Source organism: Corvus kubaryi, unplaced genomic scaffold (assembly GCF_017639235.1).
Source record: "Corvus kubaryi isolate FWS band 111438036 unplaced genomic scaffold, C.kubaryi_AGA036_p1.0 137, whole genome shotgun sequence".
Taxonomy (NCBI): domain Eukaryota; kingdom Metazoa; phylum Chordata; class Aves; order Passeriformes; family Corvidae; genus Corvus; species Corvus kubaryi.
In genome coordinates this window covers 12,698,082-12,724,817 of record NW_024580671.1, presented here as the reverse complement: position 1 = coordinate 12,724,817, position 26,736 = coordinate 12,698,082, and the positions used below count along the sequence as shown (strand labels likewise).

The 26,736-nt window shown below is 40.6% G+C and overlaps 1 long non-coding RNA gene across 6 annotated transcripts in view; it reads left to right on the top strand.

The window, feature by feature from the left end:
- LOC121659628 overlaps nt 1–26,736 on the top strand; it is a 72,347-nt gene that overhangs the window by 30,673 nt on the left and 14,938 nt on the right. For 3 of the 6 annotated variants that reach the window (XR_006014399.1, XR_006014397.1, XR_006014396.1), the window contains exons 2-4: nt 9,578–9,715; nt 11,173–11,541; nt 24,315–24,418. This is a non-coding gene — a long non-coding RNA (uncharacterized LOC121659628). Of the gene's footprint in view, nt 1–9,577; nt 9,716–11,172; nt 11,542–13,776; nt 13,954–24,314; nt 24,419–25,461; nt 26,045–26,736 lie in introns of all 6 variants that reach the window. The other 3 variants (XR_006014400.1, XR_006014398.1, XR_006014401.1) reach the window with 3 other exon arrangements.

Here is a 26,736-nt window from a genome sequence, read left to right as displayed (position 1 = left end):
ATCCCAGAAAAGCCAGTCTAATATGCTTTGTACCATAAGACCAGGATTTATATTCAGTTTCTCAAGAGAGTGAGGCTATTAACTTAGTGTGATAAAAAGACAGTAACATGCCTGACACTGAAAATATTTTTTGTTTTGCATATGAATTAAATAACAAGTCTCAAATACAGTCTCAAAATTGTTATTATTATGTCAAAATAGTAATAGGGAAATTTAGAGAAGTCACTGAAGTGCTATGAGAGGTGCTTTACATCAGAAATTACAATTAGAAGGAAATAAGTGGCAGGTGATGCTAATCGTGTTGGACTGGAAGAGACCTGGGCCTTTAAATTACAATCCCAGTGAGTACAAAGAGTCTCTCAGAAGTCACTCATGTTTTCATTAACCCAAAGCTGGGGCTGGCACAATGCCTCCTTCCCAGGCCCACACTGGGCCCTGGCCCAGGCTCCCCACACCCCTGAGACCACGTTTCTATCTGTCCATGAGCCCCCTTGAGAAGTTTGTACCCAGTGTGATGTGAGGAGTGGAGTTTCCAGCTTTGCTTATGCCACTGAGGGTTTCTCTGGGCATGTAAGACCACGGTGCACCCAGGCTCCCTGCCTGGGTCATCTCAGGGGTGGTGTGAGTGTGTGAGTAAGGGAAAGAAGCCGATCCTTGCCTTGCTCTCAGTCCCCGCTCCACCAGCAGCACTCCCTGTGTACAGGAGGGGGTTCCTTCTGTCTGTCAGAACATGAATGTACTGTTCTCTCCTGAAGGGAGAATGACTGTAAGAAAGTTCCTTCATTAAGGCATTTCCATTGCATTTTAATAAAGTGCAGCTTCAGCAAGTTGCATGAGTTGCTTCAGTTTTAATGACATTGTGTAATTCACCTCATTGAACTGAGAAATCTACTGACAACATGAGGGCATTATAAATCATACCTGAGTGGTCAGGGATATTTTGTGTCTCCTATGCTAGAGAGTATTTGCTGTACTAAAAAATGGTGATTTTTTTTCCCCCAAATCCTTTTGGTTAAACATCCCCTGTCATATCCTCAAATATTTTTCTCATTTAACACTCAAAAAATTTATATTTTCTTCCAGTTATTTTTTTTTGAGATCAAATTCACCTTTGGCTGGATTTGGCTGACAGGATTTGTACTGTCAGGAACCCCTGGTGAAGGTTCTTGGATGTGACTACATTATTTTGACATGGCTGTGGAGCACAGTGTTACCTTTGCCATGACTCTGACCCTCAAAATGGGCCTTAACATGTGGTCCATTAGACAGTTTGGTGAAGACCCAGAGACAATGCAAAGTATTTCAAGAACAGAGATAGTCAATGACATTAACCTTCTCTGATGTCTCTGCATTATTCAAAAGAAGCCAGGGACAGGGAACACAGAGCAAAGGCTTCAGTAGTGCAATTATCCAATTCAATTGTATTGAAATGTGAGGTGGTCACAGGACTAAGCTGTGAACCAATAATAAAGTAATTTTCATCACCTCTTTTAAACATTAGCTTGACTTTAAATCTCATGAGTTTAGCAGGTAAAAAATATATTCCTAAAATTGTTGACTTGCAGTGCTTGTAAATAGTCTGATCTGCATAAATCACAGAATCACAGAATATTCTGAGTTGGAAGGGACCCTCAAGGACTGTTGAGTCCAGCTCTTAAGTGAATGGCCTGTGGCCATGACTTTGGCATTATTACCACTGTGCTCTAACCAACAGAACTAATCCATCCATAAGGCTGGGTCTTCTACAAGAAGGGTCTCCTACAATCATGTTCCCAGTGATGAGGAGTACTCAAGGACTGTTTCCTTGTAGGAATGCTCAAGAGCTTCAGTGGAGCAAGGATTATTTTTAGCTCTCCTTTGACATACACTAGTACGTCGGGCAGATTGCCATTACCCTGATTTAGACAGCTGGTTAGTTCTCTCTGTCTCTGGTCTCCCATTTTTACTGACAGAGCCACGCATACAATCTCCTCGCCATACCACAGATGGAGGAGATGATTCTTATTAGTACTAATGAGGGGTTACTGAGAGGAACAGTGTGCAGAGGCAATATTGCAGTGAGGAAAGGGACAATCTGTTCTGTTTCCGCTCCTTTAGGGCAAGTAGTAACAGGCATGTACTGCTACAATAAAGATTCATGATAGGCATTTGACACAAAATCCCCACTTTAGAAGGGCAAGGACAGAGAAGTGCTGGAACAGATGGCCTTGAGAGATGGTGTCACCTATGGAAGACTGTGAAACCAAGCTAGACAAGTACTGTCAGGACTGATGTGGTCCTGCTCAGTGATAGACAAGGGCTTGGAATTTATAGCCTTCCTGGCTCCTCCCCACGTAGATATTACTTTGCCGCACTGACCTGGCTTTTAGATAGAGAAACTGCCATTACTTCTAGACTAACTTTAATTCCTCTGTGTTACTGAGACTGAGTCTGGCAGTCACGAACTCCTAGGTGGATGCCAACTCACACTTCCTCACCTGCCCTGTCTCTCTATGCAGCCAGTGCAGTGCTGCAGCAGCAGGTTGGCTGTTGGGTGCACCACATTTAGCACTTTGCTTCTCTCTGCAGCAAAGAATCTTTTAATATGTTGCAACAGCATAAAGGCAGGAGGAACTGAACTATAAGTAGGAGGCAGGAAAAATCACTATTTAGGAAGCCAGTCTGCAGCCTGTGTAATCTTAGTTAAACTGCTGTGTTATTTTAAACACAGTGCTTTACAAAATCTCTCTTTTGCTCTCATAAAATCTCTCATTTGTTGTTTCTGCCGTTCCTATTACAATGATTCTCTGCAGCGTCAGTGTAGTCCTGTAGTAATCAAGAGTGAAAGGGAGCATCCATGGATATACTACACCTCTGCTCCATCCGACTATAATAAGAAACATTCTAACACTGGAAAGCTGCTCCCTCCCTTTTTGTGTTTGCTCAGCTAAGTAGTGGCTTTTACCATGCATATCAAACTAAGCAAACAAAAGCACACAGTAAATGTGGTCTACCTATGATATAGTTTCTTCCTGCATTTTTGGGTTTGAAAATTAACTGTGCCCAGCCAGGAAGGAGTATGAATATACGGACAGGAAAGACTTCCACTGAATTATTATGCAAGCTACTTAGCCCCTAGTTGTTGCATTTTTCAAAGGGCCTGTTAAAATACTGCAGAAGCAGAAGTGATAGAATACACCCAGAATGGGAGAAGGACTTCATATGTATAATTTAGCAATGGTGTATAACGAGTATAATATTTGTAACAGCTGTTAGGTGCTCTGAAGCTACACTGCGTTTATGGAATTTTCCATTGAGCTCTAAATATTCAGGTCACATACACAGTTAAATTTCCAGCAGTGGCAGTACAGATAAAAGCACTCCAACCGTATGCCATAATTGTGCTCTATTTAGAGAGTGCAGCAACTCAGGCATTTTCACAGTTGTCTTAGATACGGTATACATTCTGTTTTATAAATGCCAATTCATTAGTGCATGTAACACGTAGTGTGCTGCTCTTTATTTAAAAAAAAAGGAGAGCACCATGTTTCGGTGAAGAATAAAAATACAGAAAAAAGCTGTTACTTACAAGAAGGAAAAGGAAAATGGAGAGGAGTGCCAAATTCAGGGTTTTTTTTTTTACAAAGATCTGTAGAATATCAAGGTCCATTTTGTAAGAGGTTTCAAATAAGTGACAGTAATTTAAGTATCCATAAATTAATTTTAAAAAGACTTAATTGATAGGAAATTTCCACTTCAGGATATTGAATTCCACCACAGAAAGAGTGTATCACTGACAAGACATGGTTTTAAAACACAGTGAACAAGCATATGTATTTTGCATATTTTTTGTAGTGATGCTGCAGTAGGTACGATTCCAGGTTCCAAGAAAGACAGCAACATTATTTTAATGCTTCATTCTGATGGGTTTTTTTACATTCAGCAAGTACTAAGCCAGCAAGTCTGACCAAAATCAGATAGTAAAAACAAAGAAAAATCATTCTATCACTGCAATGAATTCCAATAAAACACAAAGAAAAAAACATTGGGGCTAAAAGTCATGTTTTAACTCACTACTCTGAAGTGGACAGAATGACAGGTTCACCTGTGGTGCTACTGGTTTTGAGACAAGCAGCACAGCTGTGTGAGATCAGGTATTCACGAAAAGTAGGTCAGCACAGTCATTTGGATTGAGTTCCCAGTCTTGCTAGACTTATGAATAAAATATTTTACACCTTTTTCTACAACTGTGGTCCATCTTGAACAGCAGATATATTGACCTATTTTAAGATTTATTATGATTGCAAAATGTATCCATGACCTAAATGTGGACCATTAAGCTATATTTGGAAGTCACCTTCTTGTGGCCTTTCTTTTTAACTCAGTACACATCAAAGCAAGGTGGTGAAACATATCCACCTTTCACCTTCTCTGCACTAGAAGCCCAAAGAAAACAGAGATCTTTTGCTCTGTTCTTATCCCTTGTTCTGTCCTTTGCCCCATAGTAGCTGGGTGATGTGTCCCACCCAGAAGTGTAGACACGCATCATCTAAGGAAACCTCAAGGAAGGCTGTGCAGGCATGACACCTGGAATCAAGGGCAGAACTAGCACAGACCCACAACCCTTGGCTACTGAATATGTTTTCTGGAAACAAGAAAACTAGTCATAAAACAATATTGATGGCTCTGACAGGTGCAGCAAAGGAGCTTTACAATGTTACTTCACTGTTGCCCAGGTTTGTTCTCTTTTCTCGGAGTTTACAGTGCCTTTGACACAGCTGGGAGAAGGGAACACCTGATTCATGTCCTCCATTTCAGCTCACAGCAGGGTCTACAGATACTTGTTTCCTCCTGCTCGGCTTTGTGTCCAGCCAGCTGGACAGGGAATTGGGAGCTAGTGTGCCAAGTTTGCCTTGCTTTCCTCGATGGAAACCAGGCTGTGTGATGCCTGCAAGCCCTGGCCTGGGTCATGCCAGGACATGGGGCTGGCAGAAAGGGCCAGGACTCTCCAAGGCTCCTGGAGGGAAAACACAGCTGCTGCGTGGGCTCCAATCCACACCTCCACATGTCAGGTTGTTTACTGCCACAGTTCATGTTTCTTCTCCTTTCTGCACACACCTGGCTCATCTTTCTGGCAGGGGAATCAGGAAGGAGTATTAGGCAGTACCTGAAAGGCGGCAAAGACCAATTATCCAGCAGCTCTCAGAACTTCTGATGTTTCTTCTCTACCCTCAACATTCAGATTTACTGAATTGCCAGCCACATTAGAAGGAGGTGTTTCTTCCAGAGAGCCTAATCCCCAAGATACAGGATAACAGTCTTATGAAGCAATCACAGTAAGTTCCTCCTGGTTGCAAGACACAGTGAATGCTTGTCATCCTGACAGGGTTTTGATTGTTAAGGGGAATAATCAGGTTTTTTCGTGGAGAACACGAAATTTTCATGGAATAACATCCAACCCCTGTTGGAGGTCTCCTTCCAGCCACCTGCCCTCAGAAGGCCCACAAACAGGTATGAATTTCCAGGCTTGTTAAAACTGGCTCAGGTTGTTAGAAGAGACAAACAAAATCTTCACCTCAGGAAATATCATAGAACCATGGAATGGTTTGGGTTGGAAGGAACCTTAAAAATCGTCTAGTTCCAACACCCCTCCTATGGACAGGGACACCTTTCACCATACCAGGTTGCTCAGAGCTCCTCCCAGCCTGGCCTTGAACACCTCCAGGGATGGGACATCTGCAGCTTTTCTGTGCAACCCGCTCTGTATCTGGACAGTAAAGTCCATGACTAAATGGCTTTACACAGTTTCTGTCCCCAGGCCTTTGACTAAAAAGGACTGTACCATGTCAGATATATTTCTGGATATACTGGACTGATAACTCTTGTTCTTTGCTTTCGTGCATTGCTTTGGGCATGCTATAAAAATGTTTAACCTGGGTGCCACAAGTGCAGGGAAAACCTGTATGCATATAAAGATGCAACCATGGAATAATAGTAAGACATTTTTAATAGGGTTCACACAATGCCTTATAATAGTGTTGCTGAAAACAGAAACAAAAAGTGATTTTTTTTATCTGTCTTAACAAAATTGAAGACACATTTGAACTTGCAAAGACTTTTTGATATATGAATGATAAATTTAAAATAGGCATTAGAAGCTGCAAACAGGGCTTCATCATCCATCAAACAGACAAACCTGATGGTCTGAGAAGGCTGCCGATTTCATCAGGGTTGTGTTTGTCTGCTTTTTCTAGCTATTTCCTTCTATGGCCAGTCACTTCTATTTTCAATGATTTGTGTAGTTTCTCTTGTACTTGAAACAGGGAGAAACAATTTCTGCAAAATCAGTGAAAGAAGCCACAAGTGCAAGGGGTCTTGCACTGAGCCCTTTGATTTAATTTTGCCATGTTCCTCTGCCTATGGTCTGCAACATAAAATAAAAACATTTTAAATTGAGCAGTCCGAGTACTCTGTTGCAGCATGTGGGCCACCTGACCAGTTATCCCTCAGGCCCTGACACATAAGCTTCTGTGTTAATAAACTTTGGGACTGTGTGTGGATTGATTTCAGCATCCAAAGCTGAAGTGGAAAAAGAAAAATCTTCAGGTACTTCTATTATATATATATATTTTTAAATTTTGGCACTATTTTTTTCTGCCAGAAGAAGATTATAGAAAGAGTTCATCACTAAAGTACAGACAAAAATTCCAGTACAGTCTGCCTTTAAGCAGCTGAAAAACTGTATGGAACTAACCCTCATGTCCTTCTAAACCAAGTCTCTCTAATCTTTCAAATCCAGTTCAATCTTATTATCAACTCACTTGGCAGAATTAATAGACTAAAATGGGCATTTTGCCAAGTTATTTTTATAACACTCAGTTTCTATTATGCCAATTCAATTCCAAATTATTTCTTTATGAAAATTAATCATAATTAATTAATTAATAGAAGCAAAAAGACCAATTAGGATACAGTTGACTATGTTACAGCCTAAAGATATAATTAGTCTTATAAACATGACAAATGGATATTAAACACCTATATTTATACTGTGACAGATTTAAATCTACATGGCCCACAGGAAATGAGCAACCAAACTCATCCAAGTCTATTGGAAATGAAGGCTGATTCATTTTCACTTTGACATACCAAAAGTAGATGATGCTAAGCAGAAATCTCTTAGTTCTGATTTGGATAAAAAACCATGTAACCTCTTTGCCTGCTCAGCCTGGAATGCCAAATAAATTATAGCTTTCATAATTAGCACGAACCCCCAAAGCAATCGATTATCTACTGTTAAAACACTGTTATTCTCAGCACAGCTTCTCACAGAATTGCTTGGGCCACAGTGCAAACTGTTGTGCTAATGATGTTCCAGTGGCCTGAGTTCAGAGCAAAGACATAAGTATGATTTGTACTTATCTGTTGTCCAGGAACCTGTTTACAGCAAAAATACTGTTACCATGCATAGGGATGTAAAGAGAACTCTGATTATTTGTGTGAAAGTAACATGATTTCTGTGGACTTTTCTACAATCTAGTAGAATTAATTCTTCAGACTGGGACATAGCCATTACAAGTTAAACAAAGCATTCTGAAGTGCTTCTAATACCACATGAATCAAAAATTCCATATATATTTACCTAAGATTGCATTAAAACTAAAACATACTGCACTAAGGGACTCATGTTGTTAAAGGATGCAGTAAATCACTGCACTGAAGAAAGAAGAAACCTTTATTGATAAAACCAGCCTTGAGATTTGATGTCATTTATCACAAAAGAAAAAAAAGAAAAATATTATCATTTCACTGGGCAGCTAATTATGTACCTGCCCTTCTTGCTCTTTTGTAAAAATATTATTGTTACTAGACTTAGCACAAGCTCCCAGTGATCTCATGAGGAAACTGTCTCATCTTGAGAGAAGTTATACTCTGTCAGAAGAGATAGGTCAGACTTCTTGTTTTTTTTATTGAGGTATCCTCAGTTCCTGCTTGCTGTCTGGCACTTCTTGTGAGAGAAACCAAATAGGTTTGTGGTTTCCATTGGATCAGTCCTGCAATGCTTAAAATACAAACTTTTATTAAGTACAGATGGGTAGACTTGTAGGACAACTATCATTGCTATGTCCTGTGAAATTGTAATGGTCTGGGATGGTGACCAAGAATTCTGAGCAAACAGAGCCTAAATGGATCTACATTCACTTATTTCCTTTGTAGTTCACAAACCCTGACATGGGTCTCTATGATGTAGCAGCCACTTTGCTGAATAATGTGTCTGGTATTTCATTATCTTTCCTCCTATCAAAAGACACAAAAAACCCCCCAAAATCCTGAAGATCTACCATTGCAATTTTAATAAAAGCCTCAGCTAGTGATGTTAGACTAAAGTGGTGGGGGAAGAAGGACAGCCTGACCTGTCATGTGCAGAGCTGTACTCAGAGCTGAATGTTTCTGAAACAGTTAAAAGAGACACCACTCCCTCAGAGATTCTCTGTCCTGAACTTAGCTACCTGCTTGCTCTCAACCAAAGCCCATCCCTTGTCTCTATGCCTTACTTCTGAAAGAGTGGTAATATCCATCTATGTAAAGGACAAGCTTTGAAGATTTTGTCAATTAAACACTACATCAGGATGTCCCCAGACTGTATGATGCTGACAGGAGCTGGTTTGAATACCAAAACTCTTACGCCTAGCTCTGCTGAGTCCCCTAATGAAGTGCTATGCCACCTTCCAGACCTGTGCCAGGTGATTAAACTCTTTTGCATGTATGGCACAGCCCTGAGCTGCCTGTGGAGACTCTCAATACCAGGACGAGGGGTGCACATAGACTGATGCATACAGGAACATGCCCAGATCCTCATTGCACTTGGATCTTTTGGACTATCCCTAAGAAAAATCAACTTGTTTTTTTTAAGTAGGTTTGTGGTCTCATGCAAGAACAGTTGCTGAACTGAAGTCATGATCATTTTCTTTTCATGTGGATGTTTAACAGAAGTACTCTAGAAAATAACAGTGGCAACCGACCATTGGCTCTTCTGATCAGTTCTTCTTGGCTAGCTTCTGATTCTAATTAGCACAAAAATGTAATTAGCAAAACTGTTAATGGATTTTTTTGTGTATGCATTTTGCCCACTCACCCCTACTTCTGTCACTGACCTCATCTCGATTGCTGGCAGTATGTACACATTCCTTTTAGCAGATTTAACCATTATGTGTCATGGTCCATTGGGAAGAAAATTGTGTCTCATTATTCTTGGTATTTAACAAAAAACATTTGGAGTAACAACAAACCATACAAACTGCCAAAACAGAAAAGTGCAGGGCTTAGCACACTAGAAGTTCTGTCTGCAGTCTGGATTGAGATGGAGAACTCTTTAGACTGTGCTCAGCTCAGTGCCTGAGCTAAAAATTATCTGTTCTGTTCTATCAGTTTGTCTTAAAAATTGGAATTTTGTTTATTCCAGGGATACTATAGGTCTTCCAATGCACTGTCAACTCAGAAATACATTAAACAATACAATCTTGAGTGTCCAATGCAAAACCTGACAGAAATGGTCATTTTGCAGCCTTCTTATTTCTGAAACATGGTTTTCTTTCAGATATACCTTCAGATCTTTATGGTTCACTTGAGGTCCACAGAACAAGCCAAAGCCCATGCCAGAAGTCAGCAGCAGAAGGCCTAAGCACCAAATATCTGCCTCCAGCTTTTTTGAAGAGGTCTGAGGATGACTTTTCTGGTAGGAGCATATCCAGCCAGCACTTGCTGCATGGGGAATGGGAATCTCATGCTTAATGGAAATGCGTAAGTCCAGCCCGTGTGTACATGGGGAGACACCTGACTGTTTTCAAGGATCCAGCCCAAATGGAGTATGTTGGGCACTGCCCAGCAGTACCCCATGCCATAGGCTGTAAGGGTTTTCTGCCACAGGTAAGCCTGGGCACTGGGAATTATCTGGATGGGATCATGCCCTCCCCGAGCAGCAACACCAGGGGTTGGTTTGTCCCTGCCCAGAACATTCCTTTGATGCACATCAGCTGTTTGGAGCAGAAAGATAAGGAAGTGATGAAAATTCACTGATAAATCCAGAGGCTGGGGAAACAGGATTTAGCTGAGCTTCTTCAGGATGTTTATTAGAGTTTGTTGCACATAAAGCAACCAAATTATTTCCAAATCCAAGCCAGATATGGAAACAAGTCAGGTGCTTTTTGCGTGGTGCTGCATTTGTAGGAGAAATTCAGCAGCTTCAGTTTGGTGCTGGGTCTGCAGTGGGTGATGACCCTCCGGGGTCTTTGCTGCCTTTGGAGCAGATTTCTGCCCTGCTTGACCATTGGCGGCCCACAGCTGCTGGTGAGATGACTACAAGCCCCTCTTCCATCCGGACACCTCTCGTAATGGCTATTTTCCAACTAGAAAGACACAAACATGCCAGTGTGATGCATCAAAAATAAAAGAAAGCTACACAGTAGAAATTATACACTCATTGCATTCTTTTCGAATTTTTGACATTATAAACCACAGAGAGTTATTTGCATCATGAAAAAGAGGAAAATATTACCAATCTTATTGCAGCATAAGATTATGCTTCTCTTTTAAGGAGAAGTTTTATTTTCCTTTTACTGTGGACGGTGAGTTTCTATAGTAATGTTATGGGTGAATATTTTTTCACACATGGAAAGCACAGTTAAACTGTAGGACTCATTCCAATAGGAAGTTTCAGAAACCATAAATAAAAATGACTTAATAATGACAAATTCATGACAAAAACTCATCAGTGCCTGTTAAATACCTGGTGCAAATGTAAACTCCAGCTAAGCATGTTCCCAAACTTGTAACTACTAGAATGGGAGGTGTTGTGAAGCAGTTTGTAATTACTTTGCCTTTAATTAACTCTTAAGCTGACATCTCTGATACCAGACTAGATAAAGGCTCATTCTGAGGGTGTAGAATTTTAAGTATTTGACCTTCCTTTCACATAATAACTTTACTATTTCCAAATGCAGATCTTGTCATAGAAGACATAATTGCCAGAGATATTCTGTATATGCTTCCAGGGTATGCCAAACAGGACTTGCTGAAGAGAACCCTTAGTCCATGTCACACTTTCAAAGAGATTTTAGTGGAATATCTTTGGGAACTGACTTTAGTTAGTACCATTCAAAAGTTTGGTTACTGACTTTTTTCTCATTTGTCCAGAAAAGAGAGACCACTACCCTTCAAAAAGTGATGTCTGAGGCCTTACTGTGCTATGAAGAGCTACAGAGACCACACCACCTTGCTCTGGAAAAGCATAGGTGGGATTTGAGAATATCTTGCATGGATTAGTAGAAGACAATGGGAAACAGACTTCAATTTCTCTAAACCTGTACTAAGCTCTTACTTGGAAATAAGACTGCAATGACAAAGTCACAAAGAATAGCTCTTCCTGCTCCAGCTTTGGGAGGCCAAGGGGCTCTTGTGTCACTGATAAATTTCTTAGGAGTGACAAAGGTGAAGGTGACACACTTTGGCAAACAGCTGTACTGCTTATGTGCTGCTTCAAAGAAGTTGAAGGATGTTATGAAGGTATATGTATGTACAGAGAAATTAATCAGTGTTTATAGACATGGAAGTAGATTTCTGCTAGTTATTTTTAATAAATATGAAATTATTTTAAGAGATTTATGTTGCTATTCATAATACAAAGGAAAAAGAATGTCAATGTAATGACATGATTTAGACACTCATAGAATAGTTTCATAGACTCATGGAACGGCTTGGGTTGGAAGGGACCTGAAAGACCATCTAGTTCCAACCTCCCTGACATGTGCAGGGACATCTTCCACTGGAGCAGGCTGCTCAAATCCAGGCCTGTCTTTCATGGTTCTGTGGTTCAACCATTTACTGACAGACAGTTACTATGGACACTATACCAAAGCTGGAATACCCACACTGCCCCTGAGAAGGAAGCCCCACTGCAGCTACCCAGGCTGGGTCGTGGTCCTGGCTGGGAAGCATCTCTCTGGGGCTCTGGTGGGCAGCTGAGGGTGGGCAGCCCTGTGCCCTGGCAGCAGGAATGGCCAGTGGCCTCCTGGGCTGCACAAAGAGGGTCACAGCCAGTAGACTGAGAGATAGGACCTCCCAGATCACATTTGAAATACTGGATCCACTCCCACTCTCTTAACCCAGCAGAAGTAGGACCTCCATAAGCCAGAGTGAGTTAAATGGAGGAGTCCAACTGTGGAGTTGAGTGGAGGAGTCAATCTTCCAGGATGGTTACGGGTTGGAGCACATGCCCTGTGAGGAAAGGACGACCATGCACAAGTGAAGGAATCTTCAGAGATGAGATGTTCTCACCTCAGCCTATTGTGCATTTGTATTGGCTTAGCCGATGGAGGGAATCACTCTGTCCACTCTCTCCGTTGTCGTGCCTGTTTGGTCAAGTGATGATGGACATTATTTCTGCTGAGCTGAATTAACCACTGGTTTTCCACTGGATATCCAGTTGGCAACAAGTTGGGAAGGTCCGGGAGAGCAACAGGCCTTTTAGCCTGACCTCAGCGCTGGGGAAGGTTATGGAGCAAATCATCTTCAGTGCCATCATGAAGCACGCACAGAAAAACAGGGGATCAGGCCCACCCAGCATGGATTTAGGAAAGGCAGGTCCTGCTTGACCAACCTGATCTCCTGTTATGACCAAGTGACCTAGTGGATGAAGGAAAACATATGGGTGTCATCTACCTGGATATCAGTAAAGTCTTTGGTACTGTCTCCCACAGCATTCTCCTGGAGAAGCTAGCAGCCCATGGCTTGGATGGGTGTACTCTTAGCTGGGTTAAGAATTGGCTGGATGGCTCGACGTGGAGAGTGATGATGAATAGTTAAATCCAATGGGTGAGTGGTCACTAGTGGGGTTCCCCCACATTCAGTATTTGGGCCAGTCCTGTCACTACTGGCCAATGGCAGCTGAACATGAGCCAGCGTGTGCCCAGGTGGCCAGCAAGGCCAATGGCATCATAGCTTGGATCAGAAATAACGTGGCCAGCAGGACCAGGGCAGTGATTGTTCCCCTGTACTCAGCACTGGTGAAGCCTCACCTTGAGTGCTGTGTCCAGTTTTGGGCCCCTCACTACAAGAAGGACATTGAGGGGCTGGAGTGAGTCCAGAGAAGGGCAACAGAGCTGGTGAAGGGTCTAGAGAGTGAGTCATATGAGGAATGGCTGAGGAAGCTGGGGTTTTTTAGCCTGGAAAAAAGGAGGCTCAGATGACACCTTACCACTCTCTACAACTGCCTGAAAGGAGGGTGTAGCAAAGTGGGGGTTGGTCTCTTCTCCCAGGCAACTTGTGACAGAGCAAAGAGGAAAAGGCCTCAAACTGCCCCAGGGAAGGTTCAGGCTGGACATCAGGAATAATTTTTTCACTGAAAGGATGGTTAAGCATTGGAATGGGCTGCCCAGGGAAGTGGTGGAGTCACCATCCCTGTAAGTGTTCAAGAAACTGGGTGTGGCACTTAGTGCTATGGTGTAGTTGACATAGTGGTGCTCACTCAAGGGTTGGAGGTCTTTTCCAACCTTAATGATTCTATGATTCTGTGATATTTCATATCCGCCATGTTTCATACAGATTTAGCAAAAACTAAAGGAAGTGAATGACCTCTGTAATAATACAAGAAACAAAAATTGACATTGTCAGGGGTTCTCCGTCTTGACATGCCTGCGTGTTTTGGTCTACACTGGTGTTTCATAGCATATGTCTTACTGATGGCACAGATGCAGATATTGCATTAGAGGTATGACCCCGTAGTTCTGTGTTCTGTTCCAGAAGGATGGAGTAGTGTCTGGCACCATGTGAGGCTTCAAAAAAAGGACAAGAGCCCTAACTAATATAAAAAGTTGTCAGTGTAGTCCTGAATCTGATTTCAAAGCCCTGCTGAATCTGGGATCAACAATTGCTCTGCCTGTGATTTTTACATGTTCAACTAAGCAAACAAACAAAGAGGTAAATTACAGTTTTGATTCTCTTCCTCCCTTGAATGACATAGCATCAAAGAGTGATCTGGTTCTGTGGCATTGCTCAGATTCCCTTACTTCTTTGTTTTCAGGAGAAATAGGACTTAGTAATAGCAATAGGTATGCAAAAAAGGAGGTAAGTGAACAGATGTGCAGAGAAAATCACTGGGTAGGAATCTCCCCCTTGGGCTACTAAAGATATTGTATATGAACTCCTCATAAAAGCTCTGCATCCCTTGGCTCTCTGATAGCAATTATGATCGAACTGCAACCAAGCAGCTTAAAAGACTGCTCAGCAGCTGCATTTGCTCAGCGTTCCCAGAGGCAGCCATGAGTCAGTGGAAGCAAATTTAGTCTGTGTGACTTTGCACAGCCTTCTGCTCACAATTACAATCAAGATGGATGGGAGGCACTTCTCTGATTTTTTTTCCTCACAAGGGGGACCCCTCTAGAGACCACACATGCACTGCTGCAGTTACAATCCAGCAGGTCAATAGCAGGACAGAAAAGTGTGATTAATGAATGATCCAAGATTACTGCCAGTCAGTGCAGTGTAAAGGCATAAAAGAATGCAGAACTATGTGTAGAATTGCCCAAAAAATAGTGTGAGGGCTCAATTTCCATAGAAATGTCCTATTTTTACCCCTTTCTTCCCTATTCTGAACAAAATCTGTGCTACAAATGTCTACACATCTCCCTGTTCAACTCCAATGAACATAAAAGGAGGTTGACACTAATCTTACCGTTATAATGCCTTTAGATTGCACTAGTGCTACATCTAAACAGCAGCCACAGGAATGGCACAGTACCCTGGGATAGGTACAATGCTGGTTTGAGCCAGACTGAGGGGCAGCAGCAGGCTGGCAGACTATGTTTAGTCAGCCTATGTTGTGTTTTCTTCTGAGTTTTGGGCTTCTGCTCTTGGACTGGCAGCATGACTAGGAGTTAGGTAGGTAAGTGACAATGTGGGTCAAGACTGACAAATCAGCAGTGCTGATTTAGGGCAAGTGGGTTTCTGGCCCCTAGATCTCGTTGTCTTGTCACGCTGGTACAAAAGGAAATGAAGATTTTCTAAATTAACACAAGAAAAGAATTGGACTCACAATGTCCATGTCTCATCACACTGTGCTCTTAAAACAGGAGTTCAGCAGACAGTTAAGCCAGTTTCCAGTGGAAAACAGGTTCAGCATTATCTGTTATTGCTCCATCCCATCTTTTTTCGAATATTTTCCTGTATTTTTCTGAATAACAAGGACAACAATATAGCAATGGCATGTGTCACCCACAGCAGTTAGCAACATTAGAGCTATATCACATGGAGATCATAGTGTTGCTGGCTTGAAGAGTTCCTATGTTTCCTCTCCCTGACATCCCAAAATCTAGATGCTGGCTTGTAACCCTGGGCCACAGTGCACCATATTTCCCATTGCATATTTAGCAGCCTTGTTCCATGTTTCCACTGGGACAATTTCCACTGGTTAGCTGGATAAGCTGCCCAACAGCAGTACTGTGTCTAGATGTTAATATTGCCAGGGAAGTGCATTCCAGGCAAGACAATCAACTGCTATGGGGAACTCTGGGAAGACAGTGGGGGACTAAAATTAATAGTCCTTGGTACAGATAGACAGCCCCTGCTGGTAGCAAGAATGCTGCTGAACATGCTGCCTTGCTGTTCAGACCTGCCCGTGTCCAATATCCTAAATAAGAACAGTATGCAGATGTTTAGGGATGCTGCTGTTTGGTATCTAAAGCTCTCTACTAATAAGTCAGGACTCTCTCCTTGGAAAGGCTGTGATTGCAGGGCCTGAAGGCAGACCTGGGACACCTCTTATTTTCCTGCTGCTGGCAAGCAGTTTAAATCCTGGATTACAAGCTCCAGGGCAGAATCGATATCTTGTGGGACTTCCACACCCCAAGACTGGCTAGGAGTGTCATTGATACTGGCACCAAAATGGATGAAAAATATCTGTTTGTACTGCAGTCACATATCAATCAGACTGCGCAGGAGGTTTACCCTGAATCTGTCAGTGCTCCAGATCTCAAAAACATCTTTTGTTTCCTGGCCTTTTTGGTGTCCAAGTCAGGAGAAATCAGACTGCTTGGACACTAAATTCTTTGAGGCACACAGAGTAGTACAGTGTTTATAGTGTATCTCCTCAATAAGTAACCTGGTTTATCTGAGAGCTTCAGATATTACACAGTAGCATCCCTCACCAGCTGCCAAAGGGGAGGCTGGTCTCCCAGCCCCCACAGCATGTCTGAAGTCAGCATCTGTCTGTTTCACCCCCCCTGCCGGCTTCCCTGCTTTTGCAGTCTCAGATGGGCAGTGGCCTGCTTTCCACAGCAGGAACAGAGAGACCCCTTCTCCAGTGTAGCCAGGAAATCCAGTCTGGAAATTCAGATGGATAGACTGTATAAACTGCTGTCCTATTATTACTGCATTGGATAATTACTGCTAATGCATGTCTTCCTATGGCACAGTGACATCTACAGTCCATGTTTAAAATGAGTATAGAATGTTAACAGTGTCATAATGTTCTACACTTTAGGTCTGCTCTGCTTGAAAAGAAAGGCTGTCATTGCCTTCGATGTCCAAGTTCTGTACTGCAGGATGCTGACAACGCAGTGTGCTCAAGTTCTGGACCAGTAGGACATGAGCCAGCTTCAGCCTAAAAGCTCTATGACTTGTTATTTTCATCCTGCACCTGCCTTGTGACTACATTTTCCACAATAAATACACAAGCAGGCCCTTCTTTTCTGTGTGAGTGCAGTGATGCTGAGCTCTTGCTAATGTCTGTAATGTGTCTCAGGCATTTAGCCATCACTTTCAACCCCTGCTCCTTTTTGTTCTGAAGTGTTTACAGGTTGTTGACCAAGGCAGCCTAATTAGATGTGTTTTCTTGGGGTGCTTACCATTCCAAGGAAACTTTTTTTTACTTCTAGCACTCCTGAGACAAGTAACCTTTCTTTGAATGACTTCCTGCATGAACTTTTCTTCCCCTCTTTCATCTGTCTAAACTTAACTTCTTGTCCTGTTTATTTAGCATTAACCCATCAAGCTGGGCTTTTCCCTAAGTTGTTCTGAGCCATCTGTCATGCTTTTTGTTATGTAAATACAAAGTCAGATCAAAATGTCATCTATGTAAACTTCAGCACATTGATCTGTTTAAAATATAAATACAGAGAAATCTTGTGGTTCAGGTGAAACACCTGGAGCTGAACCAATTCAGACCATGGTCTGAGACACAAACAGCGATTATGTCAAAACAGCTGGGTATGGGAGATCTTTGCAGACCTTTGGTCTGGGTGCACTCTCCAGCTTTCTTCTTACCTCGTATCAAATTGAAGTTGGGAAAGTCAATATTTTTCTCACCATCTTCCAGAGCTTGGTGTCTCACAGGTCCTAACATCAGGGAAATAGATACAGGGCTTAGGAATTTCCACAGACTGCAGTTGTTTTTTGAGAGGCAGACAGTGTCTCCCAAGGGAAGTGGTGAATGAAAACAAGTAGGATCTATTACTTTCTCAACACACCCATTAGACCCATGCTGATGCATCAGGCGTGGATAACCCATGGATGTCGATCATTTGTCCTGGCATTTCTATCTAGTTGAAACCTGAATATGTATTTGGTCAGGCCTATTTCCAGTAACTGACTAAGCAGAATTTAGGAGTTTTTTTCCAAAATGTGTGATGATGATGCTCAGTTGCTCCCTGACTTCTCAGGGTGACTAATTTCCAAGAGCATCTTACATTTTGTCTGGACAGCCTAGAATAATACCTTTGTACACTTCTGAATCGTTTTCCTGAAGGGTCTGAACAATTTGACATCTGAGTCAAATCTCAGCTCAGTCAGGAGCCAGAAAGTAGGCACCCCTCTGCCTCTGTTTTTGACATGCTCTGTTCTGCTGTGGCTCTCAAAATGCAGCAGAAGAAATCATTAAGAATGGGCTTAATGCTCCATGAAATTGTATATGCTTTCCTTTTAAATGGTGATGGAGCTGCCTTTGCCATGCTATCTAATTAGCCTGGATGTCCATGGAAGATGGAGGAAGATACTGCAAGCATTCAAATTTTTGGGCTACCCGAGGCAGCTACCTTAGCCATAACGCAGAGTACTCAGGGTTCTCATTTTCTTTATTTGTTCAGAGAAAGGGTTGTCTTTGGAAGTCAGTTCACCTAAGACAGTATATGTCCCTTATCTTTTTCTCCACTCTGTGCTATCCCAAGGCAAGGATCTCTGCAGCTTGTTTTGTAGCTTCAGGATGAGGCCCAGCATCTTGGAGACATAAACAGCCTTTTCCCGATCTATTCTAGTGAGAGTTTCTCTGCCTTCTACAAGACATTATACATTTTTTCTTAGTTTAGATAGCCCCTTCTTCTTATTCTCCAGCTCTTGCCTTCAGTGAAAAAACGAACTTCAGATTCATTCTAAGCCAGAGTGTGCTGTTGCTGTGGCATTCCACTGAACCACACTTCTTAAGATCTGGATGTTTAGTGTTCTTTCCCTGTCAAAATGACTAGTCCTTGTGCTATGCTGCCTTAGACACGTTATATAAATACATGTTCATTTGCTTTCAGTGTATTGACACGTTCTTCTGCTATTTCTGCTTTCAGCTCTTGTTTGTTGGGCTACAATCTTAGGAAAACTTCAGCATTCCTGCTGTTTCCATCTTCCTTTCCATATTCTGCATGGTGGAATGCTATCTGTAATCTCTTACAAAGCTGATAATTCATTCAAATTCTTGCATCACCTTCCAACATCTATTTGTCTTGACTTGCAGAGTTTATGGAAGAGCACCTGCTCTTGTGGATTGTGATTTTAAGAGTGAGATTTTTTTTCCTTTTTTTTTTTGCCTTGGGCAAAAAAAAAAAAAAAATTTCTCTTACTGTCAAGTAAGACATTTTTGAAGTCCAGATGTTGTTTGTTTAGAGTCTGAGGATTTTATTGTTGGGACTTAATCCCTCTCCAAATGGTAAATGTGGCTCTTTCATCTTGGAGCATTCTCAAATTGTGGTTTCAGTTTCTGTTTGAGCTTTACATACATAAATGCTTTGTTCTCTTTTGGGAGACACAGCTTCTCCTGCTGTCTTCTGCCACGGCATTCCCACCCAGCATAGGAGGGCCCCATTTTTCCTGCTGCCCACGGCCTCCTGGTGCTATGTGGATTCAACATGGGGACTCTTCTTCACCTCCTGCACCCTGTCTCTCCAGTGCAGCTGCAGTGAGGCTTCCCCCACTTTTTCACTTCTCTTCTACCTATAAATGTTATTTGTAGCTGGGTCAGGCCAAATTACCACACTAATGATTTTGGACAGTGCCAACATTTTCACTGTGCTCTTATCTTACTTTAAGAAATTAATCGCTGAGAAAAAATTTAGAATATGTTAAGAAGCTTTTAGAGACTTGATATTTGAGGAGTTTCATTACCTTCTAGAGCAAAGGAGGTAAAGAAAGTGGTGAAGGAGGAGGAAGGAGAGCTCTTTTTTTACTTTTCTTTAAAGGCTTTTGTTCTGCTGTATCGCTTCAAACAACCACGCACTGTTGATCACATCATAAACCGACATGATAACATTTTCCTTCTGGTTGCTCAGGAAAGCATTGAGAATACCTTCAGCATGACTTAAGGGATGTGCAGGACTTAGTGTAAAATTTTTAAGCAATAATACTTACATTTTAGCTAGACATAGTTAATAATAATTACAATAAACACAAAATATGGTGGGCAGGGAAAAATGAAATTCAGTCACAAGAAATATTCACAGAACTGTGTCACTGTACTGCTCCTGCAAGATTCTTATAAAGTGCAGTGGATTTTAAATATTTCCAAAAAATCAGCTTGTTCAGTCTTTCTCATTATCTGAGTAGTTAAGAATCTGGAGCCAGATGTCTTGAGGACAGAAATTCAGAAAAAACAATACATTGCAGAAATTTTAAAGTTCTGAAAAGATTCCTTAAATAAACAATTTGTTTGTTTAATTACAAAACATACAACAATCAAAGATATGATAAAATAAAGCAAAATGAAGGAAAGCTTTGCTTCATCTCCTGTAAAGGAGATGAAAGATTAATGTCAAAAGGCAGATGCCTTCTTAAGCAGGGTAAAAATTGAGTTTTGGGATCAAGGATCCAGTTTGGATCTCAAAAATCCTGGAGGTTATGATTTAACCCTGTATATTGATTTTTATGAATGTTTACCACATCTGGGGTTGGACATGATTTGAAATTAGGAAGATAGAATTATAAAATCTGTGGAGGCCACAGGCCCCTAAAGAGTGGATACATCATCTACACCACAGGTATTAAAAATTTAGTCGGACAGCCTGCAGGATCCTATCTCTTGTCTTAGCTCTGCAAAACCTTACTGATGTTAATGTGTGCCATTTGCCTTGGGAGAGAAGTTCTTCCACTATCATCTGTGTGAGTTTTTGCACTTCAGTTTCAGGATTTGACAGGAGGAAGTCTTACACTATTTCTAGACAGTGCTATAGGAAAGTTAATCTCTTACTGGCAATTACGTCGGAATGAAATTTGTATTTTTGCTGTTCCCCAGCTGAAGCTAGTGGCTTATGGTCTGGCCTTTATTAGTTCATACCAGTAACGATAATTTCTCTTGGGTCCCCAGTGAAATTTTATAATGAAAGTTAGCTATTAAAATGTCAATCACAACTTGCTCTTCCTAGGAATCTGCTCAGAGACAAAAGTGACAAAGAAGCAGAGAAAAGCCGAGGGTGCACAAGCTTGAGTTTGAAATTGTGTCTTCGTGCCTAGTGATAGTAGACAATGGATTTTGCAAATTAAGAAATACATGGGAGAATATTACAGAGAAGGGCATTGTTCCTAGAACTCTTAGATTTGAAGATTTTCTTTTATGAGTTTATGTGTGGTAGGCCAGGCAGTGAAGGAGTATAGTTGTTCCTATTCCAAAGCCCTTGTTAGACAAGGAGGAGACTACAGAGGTTAAGAAACATGACCTAAGAAAGGGGGAATAAGGAAATGTTGTTCAAATTCTGCATGCAAAAATGGTTAGTGCAAGAGTTTCAACGCCATCAGACGTTGAGGCAAAGCTTAGTAAAGGACTTCACGCACTTCAATGACTTCAGAACTTCCTCAGAAAATAACTTTTGAACAGTATGGATACTTTCTTTTTCCTGAAGACAGATATTAATTTCATATTAACTCAAACTTTGAAACACTTCAACATAGAAATCATTATAAACTGTACAATAATATTAAATGCATATTTCATCCCTAAATTCAATATGACATTCCGATGTAGGTAAGATTAATGTTCCTGTAGAACAGCTAATCTGCCAGATGGGGAGAAGGTGAAGCAAGTCAGGCTGACAGGAGAGGTCAGAAAATGCTGGTTTTATCCAAACGAGATATGGTGCCCTGATGATGTTGTACACAACACTCCATTATAATATAAACAGCAGCTATCATCACTGGTTTTCTCTGCATTTGCTTTATGACTGTTCCACACTGGGCAGAGAAACAGAAGGTTGGCTTATGTTTGCTTATTATAAGTCTTTGGTGTATCTAGGTTTTTTTTCCTGCTGTCCCGTAAGTTCATGAACTTCTCTGTTTAAAGACTCTCAATGGAATGCTGAAAAACTTGATAATTTTCTTTGGGGACATGTTTTCTAATATATAGTTTAACCATCAAGTTTTGCTCTGTAGATGACAATTTACTCTTGGAAGAAGACCTACTGACTTTACATTCCAACAAGCCAGTATGAGGTAGAAATGATTTATTTCATTCTCTGAAATCATTATTTAGGACTGCAAAGTGGTTTTTTATTTGTGTTTCTATTTGTTCTCACTGTCCCTTTAAAATGCATATTTTTCTGAGACATAACTTCTCTTCTGGAGTTAGGGAATCTCAAAAGTTCTGAGAGCAGAAAATTAATCTGAATTTGTTATTTTTTTTCTTTGTTCTGCTTTTAAAACAAAGTTTTCATTTCTTTTGTATTAGAGTGTTTCAAAAGATCCTTGAAAGTAGAAATTAGGTATCAGAAAAGAATTAGCTGAATTTCAGAAAGAAAACTTTCTATAAACTTTATAAAGTCCTTTGTTCTCTGTTTTTCATAAATAATTCTTCAATTGAATAGAAATAACTGAACAAGTGCTGAGTTTTTTATTTGCCTCATTTCAAAAGTTTCAAAAATACAAGCAAATTTTTAGCTAGTTCTTAATTAAGTCTAAATCTGCAGGGATTTTTTGCCTTAGCTGAAATATTGGTGCCCCTGATAATGCAGCATTGCCAACCTAATCTGCCCAGTTGATGACAGTTTCCAGATGAAGGACATCCACATTTATAAATAATTTCAAATTAAGAAACCAAATTAGCTGCCTCTCATGGTTACTTAAAGTAGGATGAGACATATTGTCATATTACATTTCACACTTCACTTTTGCCCTGAGACAAATTTCTAATTTTGAAGAAAATACTTCTAAGAAGCAAGTAATCAAGCTTTTTCTGTGTCACGGCAGTTGCAAGGAAATATAAATTAGCAAGAAATTCAGGACATCATGAAAACATGACTGATCACTTGTTAATGAGGACTTTAGAAAAGAATTTGTTAATAAAGATGATACATGAAGAATGTAAAGCAGAATACTCTCATATTGATAGGAAGCGAGGAGTGGAGCAGAAGTCACACAACACCAAGCTAAGAAAATTTTCACAGTGATTTTCTGGCACAACCTGTGATTTCGTTCTCTCTTTGCCATCATGCAAGTGATAGGAATTTTCTTTGTCCTCTTTGGTGAACATGACTTGTGACAGCAGTGTTGTTTTCCAACTTTAGCCTTCCCAACAATACTAAGACAATCTGGCTCCTTTTCCTTTGGAGGTGTCATGAAGGTGACCTCTTCAGAACTAGACAATATCTATAAAATTTATAAATATGTCTAAAAAGTGATTAACATTTTGTAGTTTTAGTTCTGATAATCCAATAATTTTAGTTTCCCCATTCATTAAAATTATAAATACCAGGTTTCCTTTAGCAGGGTGACAGGAAAGATTTTGGCAGGTCAAAGGAAGCAGCTGTTGAACCATATGCAGTCAATTGGCTGATCTTTTTTTAGTCCTACAACCCAGTAAAACTTTAAGGATTTACCTGTTGTGTAAGAGATTTTATGTACCATTTTTGAGAGCATGTAACTACTTTTCCTAGGCTAATATTTGACCCAGTGATTGTTTTCTTTCTCTCATCTGACGTTGATATGAGCCAAACAAATTTCGCTAGAATATTCTGCCGAAGAATTATTTACATTGAATCATGATGCTGAAAATTTTGCTTCAGAGTATCAGTACAGACTTGTGAATATCATGGTGCTGTAATACCATGACTCTCCAGCTTTTTACTTTCTTGAGACAATAGGATTGTTCACCAGCCTGGGTTATTGCCCACGACTCCTACAGTTTTATAGGGCAAAAGTGCAACACTGAGGTCAAGCAGCTATCACTTCTAACAATCCATTTGGTACCAGTTGTGTCTTGACTTTGATTTTCCCCTGATCAACTTAGAGAAAAAAAGGTAATGCAGAACTAAAATTGTAGGCCACTTTTAGAACCGTAGACACAAACTGAACACTTTCAAAATTTCCCTATCTGAACAAATAATCTAAGCATCTTGAGAAATTGATTAGGTGTAGAAGGAATGAAGAAGCTTTATAACTGGAAACAGGAAACACTCCCAAAAATAGTTTAGTACAAGGAATGAAGTTTTACGTAAATTTGGCCAAATATTTAAAATTCTTTTTACTAGCAAAAGTGAATGATGATGGAAATTTTTTTCTGATAATGGTTTGGAAGAGTGAAACTGGACAATATGAAAGACTTTGGATGAATCTCTCTGTTAAGATCAGGCACTCCATCAGTGAATTAAAGATATTCCTTAAAAAATGTTGCTTGGTAGAAATGCACTTTGTTCTTGGGAGTCCAGTAGAAGTTTTAGTGTTAAGAGATGTGTTTGAGCATAAGTCCTGGGATTAAAACAGAGAAGGCTTGTGGCAATAGGCTTGGGGTCACTATAGGGTCAACCTATAGTGACCCCAAGTATAGATATCCAAGTATACATATAGCCTACATGACAAAAATGAACTTGTTATTGAAACATATGTAAAAATATAGTGCTAACACTTAACTTTCCCATCTCTTTCAGTCCAAGAAGAGGTTTACAGTGCACCTGCTAAAGACAGTTAGTTTCTTGTATTTGAAATGTCAAGGGTCCTTTCTACGTCCTGAATATGACCCTTTCTTATGTTTCAGAGCTTGATTTTTTTTAAATTTTGACCAACAATTTAAAATAATATGTTTTCCCTAATTCTGTGCTTTTTAGACATAGTCTCTAGCATCATCAACATCCATACTGAAAATAAGTGCCATCTTGCTTTGTATTTGTGGATTCATTTTGAGATGGAGCTCTGAAACAATGTTTAAAGGGTAAGTATGACACAACTGGAAATCATCTGTGAAAAAAGTCTTGTTGGTACATGATGAGATACGGCCTAATGACTGGGTTTCACACAAGAATTTTTCATGCATTGCCAGTTTTGGAAACCTTAGCTGACACAGAGCTTCCTTCTTGAAGGCTCACTTGAAAGAGGTATGATTACTTAAGGCCATTCAGTGTGAATAAAGGTTTCAAAGTTTAAGCTTTCTGTTGTGAAAATGGGGAGTGTGGAAGGGCAAAATAAATCTGTTGGAGGAAAATGTATTTGGCTGAGTTAGAGTGGTCAAAACAAGGTGGCTTTTTTCTGTTAGGGTTTTCAAGAGCAGCATCGCTAAAGAAAATATAGTTGAAGATCCCCTCGCTCTGCATTATTTTTGACTTATGCGTAAATAGATATAGACAGTTTAGCCATGAAACTTGCTTTTCCATTCAAATTTGAAGAAGAACCCTTTCCATCTGTTATTTTCAGCTAGTCTTCCTCCCCTTCCCTTCCAAACAGCTGTTTTTTGTACTGGTGTGTCAAAGAGACAAGTAGAAAAGAACCCAACTCTGAGTATTGTAAAAAAGCATTACTCTCATGAGCTGAAAATTAGCATTTGGATTTTATTTCTCCTCACATGGTTGGTGAGAGTGAGGAGACTAAATAACAGTCATTAGGGTTAAGCATGTTTTCTGTCATTTTAATGCAGCTATTTCTCAAATCTGAATAATGAGTTGGTGTACTTCTGCTTGTCTACTGTCATTTGACCCAACTGGAATGTGAGATGACTCAGAAGTAGCACTGGTTTCAGAGTATTTATATAACTTGAGTACAAGGAGGTAGAACTTTATTCATGCAGTTGGGCAAGAAAGGTGTTTCTGCACTGGTTGTAGCAAAGACATGAGGTATAAGATCATGTAGGTATATCCTGTACCCTGAATGGCCTGACTTGCTGTATCCTTGGTTTTACTGGAATAATCATCACACAGTATTTTGATGAGGAAATGGCTGCAGCTGCTTACTGAGAGCTGCTGCTCTGCTATGTTTCTTCAGGCACCCCTGAATCAATGAGAAGAGACCATCTGAGACCATCTTGGCCCTGCCTTGTCCTCTACCTGGTTCCCAGTTTGGAGGACTGTAAGACTGAGTTTAGTACACTGAACATCACGATGCCAGAGCACCTGGAGTCACCAGGAAGTGTTGAACCACATTCTAACTAAGCTCGTTCTTCGGGGGTGCTACCCTACTACCCTGTTTTAAGTTATAGAAACAGTGATTGATCTCTGCTGTCTCAACTTCCTCATAGCCTAAATGTCTTACTATTAGTGTTAACCAATCCTTTTATGTTGGGGCACAACCTCTTGAATAGTGGTTTTTATGCCTGGTTTGTGCAATATTCTTTTTCCCCACACAAACTGTATGCTGGATTTCAAGCTCAAAATATTTTATCCTTTTACCATGCACAGCTTTGATTTCCCCATGAGTAAAGCTACAGACTTTGTGTAAAAAAAAAATGCAGTGATTTTTGGGAACATACTTCATACCTTTCAAGTAATGTGAATCCTCCTTAATGTCATCCAGAGTACTTCAAAAGTTGTCATCCAGAAAATTTCTCACAAAGTCTTGATCATTATAGGTGAGTTTTCAGTTCCTGGATTGTTACTCAGCACCCTGGAAGCCTGAACTGGAAAACATTGTCCATGGCATGGTGTTGTAACTGATGCTGAAACTGGGCATTATTTTGCTGTGTTCCTGGATTTTTGTTGAGCTCATGATTTTGGTTCTCTGCAACCTGCAAAATTTGTCCTTTTGTGGTAGTTGTGGGAGACAGGGGAGGCCAAAGTTGGGGTTTGGGTCTCTGGCGGCTCTTGTGACTGTAACTGTGGAGCATTGTCCTAATTTTCAGATGAAGCAATCATCTAAACAAGAGGGAACTTGTTGCAGATCAGCAGTTAATATGCACATTACAAAAACTGTAAGACCTGAACCCAGTGGTGAGACTCCATATGATCCAGGTCTTTTCTCTTTTGTTTGTTAAGATTGCTGTCAAAGCCATTTCTCCTGTCCTGACTAGAATCACAAATTGTTTAGGATGGAAAAAACTTCTAAGATTGTTGAGTCCAACTCTTAATGCATGTCCACCACTAAATCAAGTTCTGAAATGCCACATATATGTATCTTTTAAATACTTCCAGGTCTGGTGATTCTACCACTTCCTTGGGAAGCCTGTTCCAATGTTTAACAACTGTTTTGGTGAAGAAATTTTTGCTAACACCCATCTAAACCTCCCCTGGTGCAACTTGAGTCCATTTCCTCTTGTCTATTACT